Consider the following 11,069-nt stretch of genomic DNA (forward strand, 5'->3'; position numbering starts at 1 on the left):
ACCAGTAGAGTTAGAGGTCCCATCTCTACGCATCCTACTGGAAAGTCAAGTCCCTGAGGCGGAATGGACCCGTCGGTGGTTCGAACAACTCACACTTCTAGACGAACGGCGGCTCAACGCCCTGCACAACGTCCAGCTATACCAACGACATATACAACGGGTATTCAACAAAAAGGTTAAACCCAGGAACATCAAGGAAGGCAACTTGGTCCTCAAGTCAGTTCGAGCACCCTACCCGTCGATCCGAGGAGGAAATTCAAACCCAATTGGGCCGTACCATACATGGTCAAGAAAATACTTTCGGGGGGTATAGTGAGACTGAGTGACCTAGACGGGGAGGATTTTACAAACCCAACCAGCCTAGACCAACTCAATAAATAGTACCCGTGAACCGTAGCAACCAATAACCTCGCCCTAGTTTTACAACTAGCGACCACCCTAACCCTTTCAAGTCAAGTTCCTCAATGCATTCCGAGTTGAAATTTCATGTTTTATCGAGTCTAAGTTGCGGCACCTTGCCCGTTTCGAATGCCCTTTGATCTGTCAAAGGCAACATCCATTTGCACTAAAAAAAAACCCCCTGAACTACGAGCATGGTTTGATTTCACCTTTTCAGGTGGATACGTAGGCAGTCCTTTCTTACACAAGAGGGATACAACCATACCCGTAAAAAAAATCCTCTTATGTTTACCCACATACAAAACATCACCCACATCAACTTTCAGAAAAAGAGAAAGGTAAAAATATTCCCTTTACCACAAAATACAAAAAAATAAGCCTTTCTCCTTTCCCACAAAAATCCCATTTCCCAAGTGCAATGTTTAGGATAATTCATGTCGAATTGCCTTTACAAATGACGTGATCAATATTTGAGCATATTAAGTCCCCGAATTAGCCTCGTTCATATGCTTTTTAGTGCATATTTGGGTCATTTACTATCTTTAGTCCTTTGTTTTGCATATTCTTTGAGGTTTTGTTTCCTTGGTAGGAGAGGAGTGAAAACCTTGCATTTTCATGGCAAAATAGAGCTAAATTGATCGAATTTAGTGACCAAGCATCAAAGAGAAGACAAGACTAGAAGGCCTTTGTACATAATTTAGTAGATGGGCAATGATGAAGAAGATCCTTGCATCCCCGACGAAATCCCGGAGTATTGTTGGAAGAAGAAAAGAAGAAAAGAAGAAAAGAAGAAAAGGAAGCTGAGTCCCAGGACGCTCGTCCAAACCATCGGGACGCCCGTCCAGCAGCTCCCCAGGACGCTCGTCCAAGCCACCCAGCCGCCCGTCCAGCAGCTCCCCAATCCGCCCGTCTCGACCCTTGGACGCTCGGATTGTACTCCAGAGGGACACGTCCTCTTCTTCCTTCCATTGAAGATGCGCATATTTTTGGAAGACTAGCTAAAAGGAGACCTGCATCTTTTCTTGAGAGGAGCGATTCCTCAAGGACTTAATCGTCATTTAAGCCCTTAGTAACCCTAATTTGTGCACCTAATCCCCACTATAAATACCCCATTAGTCTAATTAGATTATCATGTTCTTCTTATCAATCTTTAGTGTAGTTTATATTATTCTAATCTCTCTTTAATCTTGTAATCAACTTCTAATCAAATATTAATACAAATCTCATTTCCTTAATTTTTCTTTTGTTCATCTTTTATTTTGGGTTTATTGGGAGATTGACAACCTTCCATCAATCATCAAGTACTTCTATTATTCTTTGCATTATTATTTTGGAATCATCATTAGGTATAATTCTCTTAATCCCTTTTTAATTATTGTTAATCTTCTTCATTTATTCATCATGTTTTACTTTGTTAATATGATTGACAACCTTGTTAACATGTTAAACTTGATAATGAGTGAGTAGTTTCCTTAACTAGGGTTAATGGGTAATTAGGGGAAACCAACATGGGGGATGATTCATGCTTAATTTAATATGTTTTCATAATTTATTTGCTTGCTTGTTGTGATCTCAACTTATGCACATGTTATGTTTTATGAAATGCGAGCCTATGAATCCTTGCATTTTTTACCCATCACTTACCTTTTCAATGAGACTTGTAAGACATAAACCAACTCGAGTCTCATTAGACCATGCATACAGTTGAGTAGGGAGGATTAAGTTGACTTGTAGGTGTTATACAATCTAATCGATTCGGCTCCGGGACCCAAACCTTCCTAGGATTGTAAGATATAAACCAACTCGATCCTATCACAACAATAATTGCTTGCTTATAATTTGAGAATATGTTTGTATGATCAATTCCCATGAATCCCCTATGACCCCATGACACCCTAGTACTTTTAATCAATTGTTTACATCTCATTTTAGTCATCTTGCTTGTTTACTCTTATTGTTATTTAGTTTAGTGATCTTCTTATCTCAACCCAAATTGTGACACCCCTAGACACCACTACTTGCAATCGAAAATCCTACATCAATACCCGTCCCTTGGGATCCGACCTTTACTTTCCTCTTTACTAATAGTAGAGTTGTTTGTGAAGTTATAAATATTGTTTTAGTCTAGGTGCTCCTAACGACAAGTAACCGAAATCTAAGCTCAAAGCGGACCGACCAAAAATGGCGCCGTTGCCGGGGACGGTGTTACTTGATTTGATTTTCTTTGATTGTTATTAGTTGTGTCTTTCTTTACCTTGGGGAAGTAAAACTCCTCAAGGTTTGTTCTAATTGTTTTCGAGTTGTTTGATATTTTTCACGTCTAGAAGATCACAAGGTAACTTGTTACCCATTGATCACGAAATTGAAAGGACTTTGACAACCAATAGAAGACTTGTTAGAAATACTTTGAGAGGTATTGGTGAGGTTGTAGATATTCAACCAAACACTATTGAGTTCATCAACCCTTTTGCAAGAGAAGGTGAGGAGAACCCAACACAAAATCAATCACACAATCAACCCACAATGCCTAAGTTTTCATCACATTCCGTACCAACCGAGGAGAACCTACCCAATGGTACTCCCACACCACAACACTTAACCGGAAATTTTATTGCAAAATCCGCATTTATCCAATTTGTCGAAAGAAGCCAATTTGGGGGGATGCCTAATGAAGACCCTCATTCCCACATGGAAACTTTTTGTGACTATTGTGATGCGATTTCACAAACCGGAGTGAATCAAGACCAAATTCGATGGGTCTTATTTCCTTTTTCTCTAATTGGCACCGCGAAACAATGGTTGAAAAGCCTTGATAAAGCTACTCGTGGAATTGACTCTTGGAAGAAGTTGGCTCTAGCTTTCTACAAAAAATTCTACCCTCCGGAAAAGACTAACATGCTAAGAGCTCAAATTACGGGTTTTAAGCAAAAGGATGAAGAATCTTTGTATGAAGCTTGGGAGCGATTCAAATGAATTTTTCGCTCATGTCCTCATCATGGACTTAGCGAGTGGTTCTTGGTATAACAATTTTGGAATGGTCTTTATAAAGACCCAAGAAACATTCTCAACATGGGATCAAATGGTATGTTCACCGAAGTTGACGATAATCAAACTTGGAACAAGATTGAGGAAATGGCGGTCCATAATTCACAATATAGTAGACCTCGCAAGGCTACTAGAGGAGGAAAGTATGAAGTGGACTCTATTACTCAATTGGGTGCTCAACTTAGTGCTCATATTGATACCATCAACTTAAAGTTTGAGAAGGCCATGGCTAAACTTGAGGAAGCCTCAAAATCACCAAAGCATCATGTTAATGCCATGGTGGCATCTTCATCAATCCCAAGTGGGATATGTGAGAATTGTGGAACTTTGGGACATGACCAAAGTGAATGTAGGGGAACAAATGAGCAAGTGAATGCTTTTCAAGCATACAAAAGTGGTACCCCTTATTCCAACTATTACAATGAAAACACCAAATTCCACCCAAATCTCTCATACAAAAGCCAAAATGTTCAAAACCCTCAACCAACATACACCCCACCTCCCATGAGAAACCAAAATCAAAGACCCTTTTACAACCAAAACCAAGGTTATCAAAATCAAACTCCATACAATCAACAAAATGACCAAGGTTTTGATGTTCAAAAAGCGGTCCTCCAAATGCAAAAGAATCAACAAGAATTTTTCACTCAAACGCAAAAACATAGCCAAGAAAAAGACATCACCATCAACAACATCCTAGCCCACACAAAAATGTTGGAAACTCAAATGACCCAACTAGCATCTTCAAACTCTCAAAGACAAAAGGGGCAATTACCACCTCAAAGTAATCCCCCAAGACATGAAACGGTTAGTGCCATTCACTTGAGGAGTGGTACGAGATATGAAGGACCAAAGAAGCAAGTTGAGGATGAAGTTGTGGAAGCTAGTGACAAGGAAAGAGTTGTGCAAAACTCTAGGGAAGATGAACCCACCAATCAAGAAGTTTCAAAGAAAAGTGAAGAAAAGGCCAAAGAGAAGGAGCCCATTGTGATTAGACTTCCATTCCCGAGTCGTCAAGCTAAGCCTAAGTTTGATGACCAACTTGGAAAATTCATGGAGATTGTGAAGAATTTAGAAGTCTCGATTCCTTTCACGGAATTGATCAATCACGTTCCGGCCTATGCAAAGTACATGAAGGACATCCTTACGAAGAAGAAATCAATCCGGAAGCTTGAGTAGTGCCATCCTTCAAGGGAGTTCACCTCCAAAACTCAAGGATTCGGGAAGTTTCTCCATTCCATGCACTATTGGTGACACTACAATCAACAAAGCTCTATGTGACCTTGGGGCAAGTGTTAGTGTCATGCCATATTCGGTTAGCAAGAGGCTAGGAATGGGAGAACTCAAATGTACCAACATCAAACTTCAAATAGCGGATAGATCAACAAAGACACCTTTAGGGGTATGGGAAGATGTTCCCGTGAGAATTGGAAAATTCTTCATCCCGGTGGATTTCGTTGTTGTTGACATGGAAGAAGACTCCAATATTCCTATTATCTTAGGAAGACCTTTCTTGCACACCGCGGGAGCGGTGATCGATGTGAAGCATGGAGAACTCACCCTTGAAGTGGGAGATGAAACCATCACTTTCAATCTTGACAAGACCATAAGAGCTCCCCGATTGCATGAGCCATGTTTTATGGTTGATCACTATAGCCGGAAGGATGATAGGAAGAAGTTGGAATTTCAATGGAAAAAGAAAGTGGATGATGCTCCAACAAAAGAGCAAGGAAATAGCAACAATGAGAGCTTGAAAAGCTCACCCATGACAAGTGAAGAAGATGGCCTCATTGGCCAAGACAAGAAAGAAAGAGAGTTGTCTCTATCAACTCAAGAAATTTTTAATGATCAAGTAGATGAAGTTTGCGGTCTTTGGGATGATGAGTTCGAAGGGATATTCAATCCCTATATTGGTAATGCTATGAACCAAGACCATCATGGAGAACAACAAGTGCAAAAATCTATTGAGGACCTTTATCATGATAATGAGCAAGCTTTCGACTACTTCTTCAAGGTGTTAAGTAACATCAACACCACCTTGAACATGCCCCCTTGACATCTCATATTGGATGAGAGTTTGGTGGAGTCCTCCCTAAACCACCATTTGTAAATATTCTAACTCCCTAACTTGTATTTCAATTATTACATTGCATTTTTGTCATTCTTGGATTTATTTTTGTGCCTTGATCAAGATATTCATCATTTTGAGAGAAGTGAGGGAGGGACTTATGATCTTATTGATGTGTAGTGCTTTACCTTAGTGTGGGGATAGCAATTGCCTAGTCTATTCATGCCTTTGTAGTGCCCCTACAATGAAGAACACGGGAATTGAAGAATGAAAATGACACGGGTTACGAAGTACCCACGGATGGACCTGAATCCGTGTGGTCAAGGAGGAATCCGAGCGGCCAAACGGACAATCCGCTCGTCCTGAAGAACTCGAGCGTCCAAGGTCACCAGACGCTCGTCTGGTAGAGCTGCAGAATACAAAAAACTGGTCTGTAAAAGAATCCGAGCGTCTCAGCTGAGAATCCGCTCGTCTCATTCTGGACGGCCGTCCTTCACAAAAGACGCTCGTCTTTTCAATAAGCAAAAATCTGGGATTTTCTCTGTAAAGGAATCCGAGCGTCCACCCAGAAAGACGCTCGTCCCTCCACAAAGAATCCGCTCGTCTTAGAAGCAAGACACTCGTCCTGTGGCGTCCTTTCCTGGGCCAAACATTGAAGAATCCGCCCATCCCGATGCCTGGTCCGCTCGTCCTCTGCTGCACTTTCAAATATAACGGTTCATTTAAACCCTCTTTCTCCCATTCATTCTCATTTCTTCAACATACAAACACTACCCACTACCCAAAAACCCTCATCCTCTCCATCAACTAAATTAAATTTCCTCAACCAAACTCAACCAAATCAAATCCAAACTTCCTCACAACAAAAATTAATCACTTCTTTTGCAACAACAAATGATTCAAACACCAAAATCTTCAACCTGTGAGTCGATTTTTAGGATACAAAGCAACATTCATTCATCCTAAATCGATTTGGGTATCAATAAAAACTGAAGATTTCAATCTTTCATTGGTGTAATCAAGCAAAGGAGAATGGTAAGAACTAAAGGAGGTAACAAGGCACCCCCAAAGAAGACACTCTCCAAAAGGCAACTAGCTCTTCAAGAAAAACAATTGTCAAAGGCATTGGTAGTCCATGAGGCAAGGTTGGAGGTTCAACAACAAGGTCCCCCTATGGAAGCTACAATATCAACAACTCCGGTCATTGAACAATTATCCAATTATCCGGAGGTAACTTTCACTTCCGACTCTCATAGGGAGAAATTCATTCTCTTTACTAAGAAAACCATCATGCCTACTAAGTTTATTTGTGAAGATGCATTGTCAAAATTGGGTGTTCTTGAACAAACCAAAACCTTCTTTGAGTCTATGAGATTGGGTAAATTGTTTAGAATGAAAGAATTGATATACCCCTCCCTCACCTTGGAATTTTTAAGTTCTTTGAAAGTCACAAGGGTGGAGACTCGAACCAACATCGAGTTTCGTCTTGAAAATGTTGATAGACGCATAACTTATGGCGAATTGGGTAAGATATTAGGCCTTAGTGATAACCCAAAATATACAAAGACTCCTATCAAGTATGACCCCGCTCCTCTTTGGATGGCAATTTTCGGAAAGAAATTCGTGCGCTTTCATGATTGTCGTGCTCTCTTAGTCCACCATCCGGGCATTAGAGTATGGTATAAGGTCATTGGGAATACTTTGACAGCTAGAAATGGCACAAATCATCTTACCAAACTCGAATGTATTCTTCTTGAGTCGGCCTTGAACATTGGGAGGGAATTTACCAAGCCATACAATTCTCTAAGACTTTTGGTTGAACGATGGCTTAATGTCGATTGTGGCAAAGAAGGCACCGCCGTTATTGTCAATGGAGGATTAGTTACCCATTTGGCTACGCATTTTAACCGGGATTTCAACAAAAACAACACCTATGTGCCGGTTAAAGGAGGCCATCTTGTTAATATGGAAACAATGATTCACAAGTTCAAGTGGGTCAAGCACGACACTCTTGACGACAAATATGGGTGGTTAACAAATGAAGCTAGATCTTTCACCTTGCCTTCCAAAATTTGCCGATTAAATGTTCACCGACCGAACTACCTTCTCCCACTCTCCGAAGAGACCGAGTATATCATTCAAAAACAAAAGGGCGAAATATCTGAGCCCTCCTCCTCCATTATCACCCCACCTTACTCATTTTAATACCAAGAGTTCAAACCCAAGGATGTTGAAGTGGGAAATGATTACTTGACACTACTCATGAGGGAAATGCACAAGCAAGCTTACAATGATAGAGTGGATGCTTACAAGGCCCAATATCCGCCCCTCCTACATCTAGCTAGGCAAGGACTTCTTGATCCGTCTTGTCCTTTGCATAGTTGGGCGGATAGGTAAGTATTCTTTCCTAGCATTCCTAGTGGTAGTAGACCGGGTGGAGAGGAGATGGTTGTTGAAGAGGGTAGTGATCAAGAAGAAGAGGTTCAAGAAGAATAAACTCAAGAAGAGGAAAGTGAGGAAGAACAAGCAAGTGAAAGTGAGAGTGGACATGATTCCACATCTATGGAAGTTGATGATGCCTCAAGAGATGATGATGATGATGATGATGATGCGATGGGTGAAGATTAGCAAACTTTGGAGGCTCCTACATTCTTACACCTCCCTTATGGTTTGTCTACTTCTCTTGTTTTTATTTTATCTTGATCATTTATTTTGTGGAGTCCTAGCAACATTGGAGGACTAACACCTTGGCTTCATTAAGGTGTTCTTTATCTTTGTTCCCAACTTGTAAAATCCAAAATGACAATCTTTAGTTTCATGTATTGCATTCTATGTGCATAAACTCCCTCGAAATTCAAGACATTAGAAATAATGTCTATTTTGGTTTGGGGAAGTCCATGCGTATGCATTGGGAGATAATTTAAATCATGCTCTCCGCCATAACAAAAACACATGCATCATGTAGTGTAGCTTAGTATAGTTTGCATTTAGTTTAGAAATCATGCATATTCATTGCATAATTTCCTATCGTATTGGCCATTGAGGATAATGCCCATACTAGTGTGGGGATGGGAAATTCTAACTTGACTTTCATTCAAAATCCAAAAAAATCAAAAATTTCGAAAAATCCAAAAAAATTGAAAAAAATCAAAAAACATGTTCATTCCTTTTGTATAGATTTGTATATATTGTGTATGTTCATCCTTGTTCACATTGATTGACTACGCCACATCCGAGACATGAGGATACTGAAGACCGCATGGTATGATCTTTCCAATCTCCTTTTTCCTCTTTATGTTAATGACTATGTGGCTTTATTTTGATTGATGCGGTATAAAGAATGTGAATTTAGGACTTGCATTTAGACTATTTGGCATATTAGTTGGTAGAAGCATATGCATTAGGATGTATAAATGTTAGTCGCATCATGGCATATAGTTGCATTTAGGAAACATTTTGTGAAACCGTCTATTTGGGAAGCTTGACAAGTGTATATAGGCCCTAGTAGATGCTTTTTCTTCTTAAGACTTTGCTTGTTAGAATACTTGTAAAACACCCTAGGATGTGTCATGCTAGTATCCTTTGACCCATGGATTAAGGCCTAGTCAAGAATACCTTGTGGTGTGATAACTCCTTGGCTACCGTTTATTCCAAGATGACCCTTGAAACCATGCAACCATCATTCATCCATGTTCTACCATACATTTTGTCATCAAAGGAAATGGGCACAAAAATTGTTCAATTTTGAGTTCAAGAAATGAAATGAAAAGTCAAAAAGTTTGCAAATTGCATCAAAAGAAAAGAGGAGCAAAAATAAACTCCTATGCTTCAAATATAAGGCACCCTCGTTACTAATTGGGGTGACTTTGAAAATGTTCAAAAGAAAATGCAAAAATTGAAAAGTTGTCAAGTATTGAAATGCCAAAAATCAAAAGAAATGGCAAAAAGAAAGTGTTCTCAAATGTCAAATGCCACAAGAAATTGGGTGGGAAAAACAACAACAAAAAGCAAACTCCCAAATGAAACTCAAATACTATTAATCCCTTTATCCATCGTATCCATTTTTGTGCATGGTAGAGAGGGGACGACCCTTCTTCTTGTCTAGGCAAGAAGGGGAATTCCGCGATCCTCCAGTGTTTCTAACACTATAGGGAGTCTATTCTTGACAAAAGCATTTAACGATTGAGGACAAAGGTACCCTAGCTTGACACAACTTGGAGGTGATTTATTGGTATCCTTCTAGGCTTAGTAGTTTGAAGAAACCATATCTATAAAGGAGTGTGTACCCTTGAATTGCTTCCCCTTTAGATAATTTCCGCCACTTAGATGAGGAAAGTGGCTATGTTAGAAATCTATATCTCATTACTTAACATATTCACACATGTTTCAAATTAATTTAGTCATAAAATTAAATGATGATCTTATGCATGCAAACAATAAAAGAATAAGAAAGAAATCATCATCTTACATTGAAGATTTCGGATTATTGGGCACAAGTAAGATCTCCTTCTTACTTGTTCTTGAGCACTTCTAAAATGGAAGAACAAGGATTCAAGTATAGAATCCCTCCCAAGGAATAATACCCAAGGTAACTACTTAATAAAATTAATATTATTATTACTAGAACAATATTAATTTTGAATAAAATTGACCAAAAATATTATTTTGTTCTCTTAATTTCGGCTAAGAGAAGGAGGTGGAAGAATTTTCTTTATCTCTCTAAAAATCTTATTTTAGATGGTTGAATGAATAATGAATAATCCACACTCTTCATGTAGTATATTAGATTTAATTATAGAGAAAACCCCTTTGGTCTTTTCTATAAGGAAACCGGGTAGGGGGAGGGTAAAGGGGCCAATGCATGAGCAAGGTTGTCTTCACAAGAGCAAGTAGGTTTGCATGGCTAGGTTTAGGTCAAATAATTGTGTTTTCCACTTAATAAATCAACACAATATTTATCCTAAATCACCCCACTATTTCGGTCCAAATAAGATAAAATAGACTCCATTTTATCTTTGTCAATTTTGTCAATTTGTCACATGTCACATGTCATGTAAAATTGTCATGCATTTTTAACATATTAAAAATCAACGCATTAATAAAAACACGTCATATACAAAATCGACTTAGTAATTCACAATTACTTGTACCAAAATATTTTACCAATTATAAATCACAACATCTTGTATTTATAATAAATTATTCATTCAAATGCAATTGTTTCCTTAATCAATAATTTCATCTAAGTAATAAAACAATTCGATCACTTAGACCGTATCTTATTCAATCAAATTATAATGAGATACGTAAATATTACTTCCAAAATCGTCCGTCAATTTTAAGTAATTTAATTAACCCGTATCGTCATACGATCAATTAAATAATCAATTAAGAGTGTTACCCTTTAGGTATGACCTAAGGGGATCAACTGATCACCACCGTCGCACGACAGTAATGTCAAACTCTAGTCAGCCAATCATTACCGATATGTGTGGACCAGTTGACAGTAAAATATTACTTCCCAATTGTATTCTTTAGAATGAGATTTAAACATGTG

The 11,069-nt window shown here is 38.8% G+C and overlaps 1 non-coding gene across 1 annotated transcript; it reads right to left on the reverse strand.

The window, feature by feature from the left end:
- Positions 1–3,294: 3,294 nt before the first annotated feature.
- On the reverse strand, positions 3,295–3,401 carry LOC141658273 (small nucleolar RNA R71). The gene has a single exon (XR_012549167.1). It is a non-coding gene; the product is annotated as a small nucleolar RNA R71 (small nucleolar RNA).
- Between the last annotated feature and the right edge of the window lie 7,668 nt (positions 3,402–11,069).

The sequence above is a fragment of the Silene latifolia genome, chromosome 5 (genome assembly GCF_048544455.1).
Source record: "Silene latifolia isolate original U9 population chromosome 5, ASM4854445v1, whole genome shotgun sequence".
Taxonomy (NCBI): Eukaryota; Viridiplantae; Streptophyta; class Magnoliopsida; order Caryophyllales; family Caryophyllaceae; genus Silene; species Silene latifolia.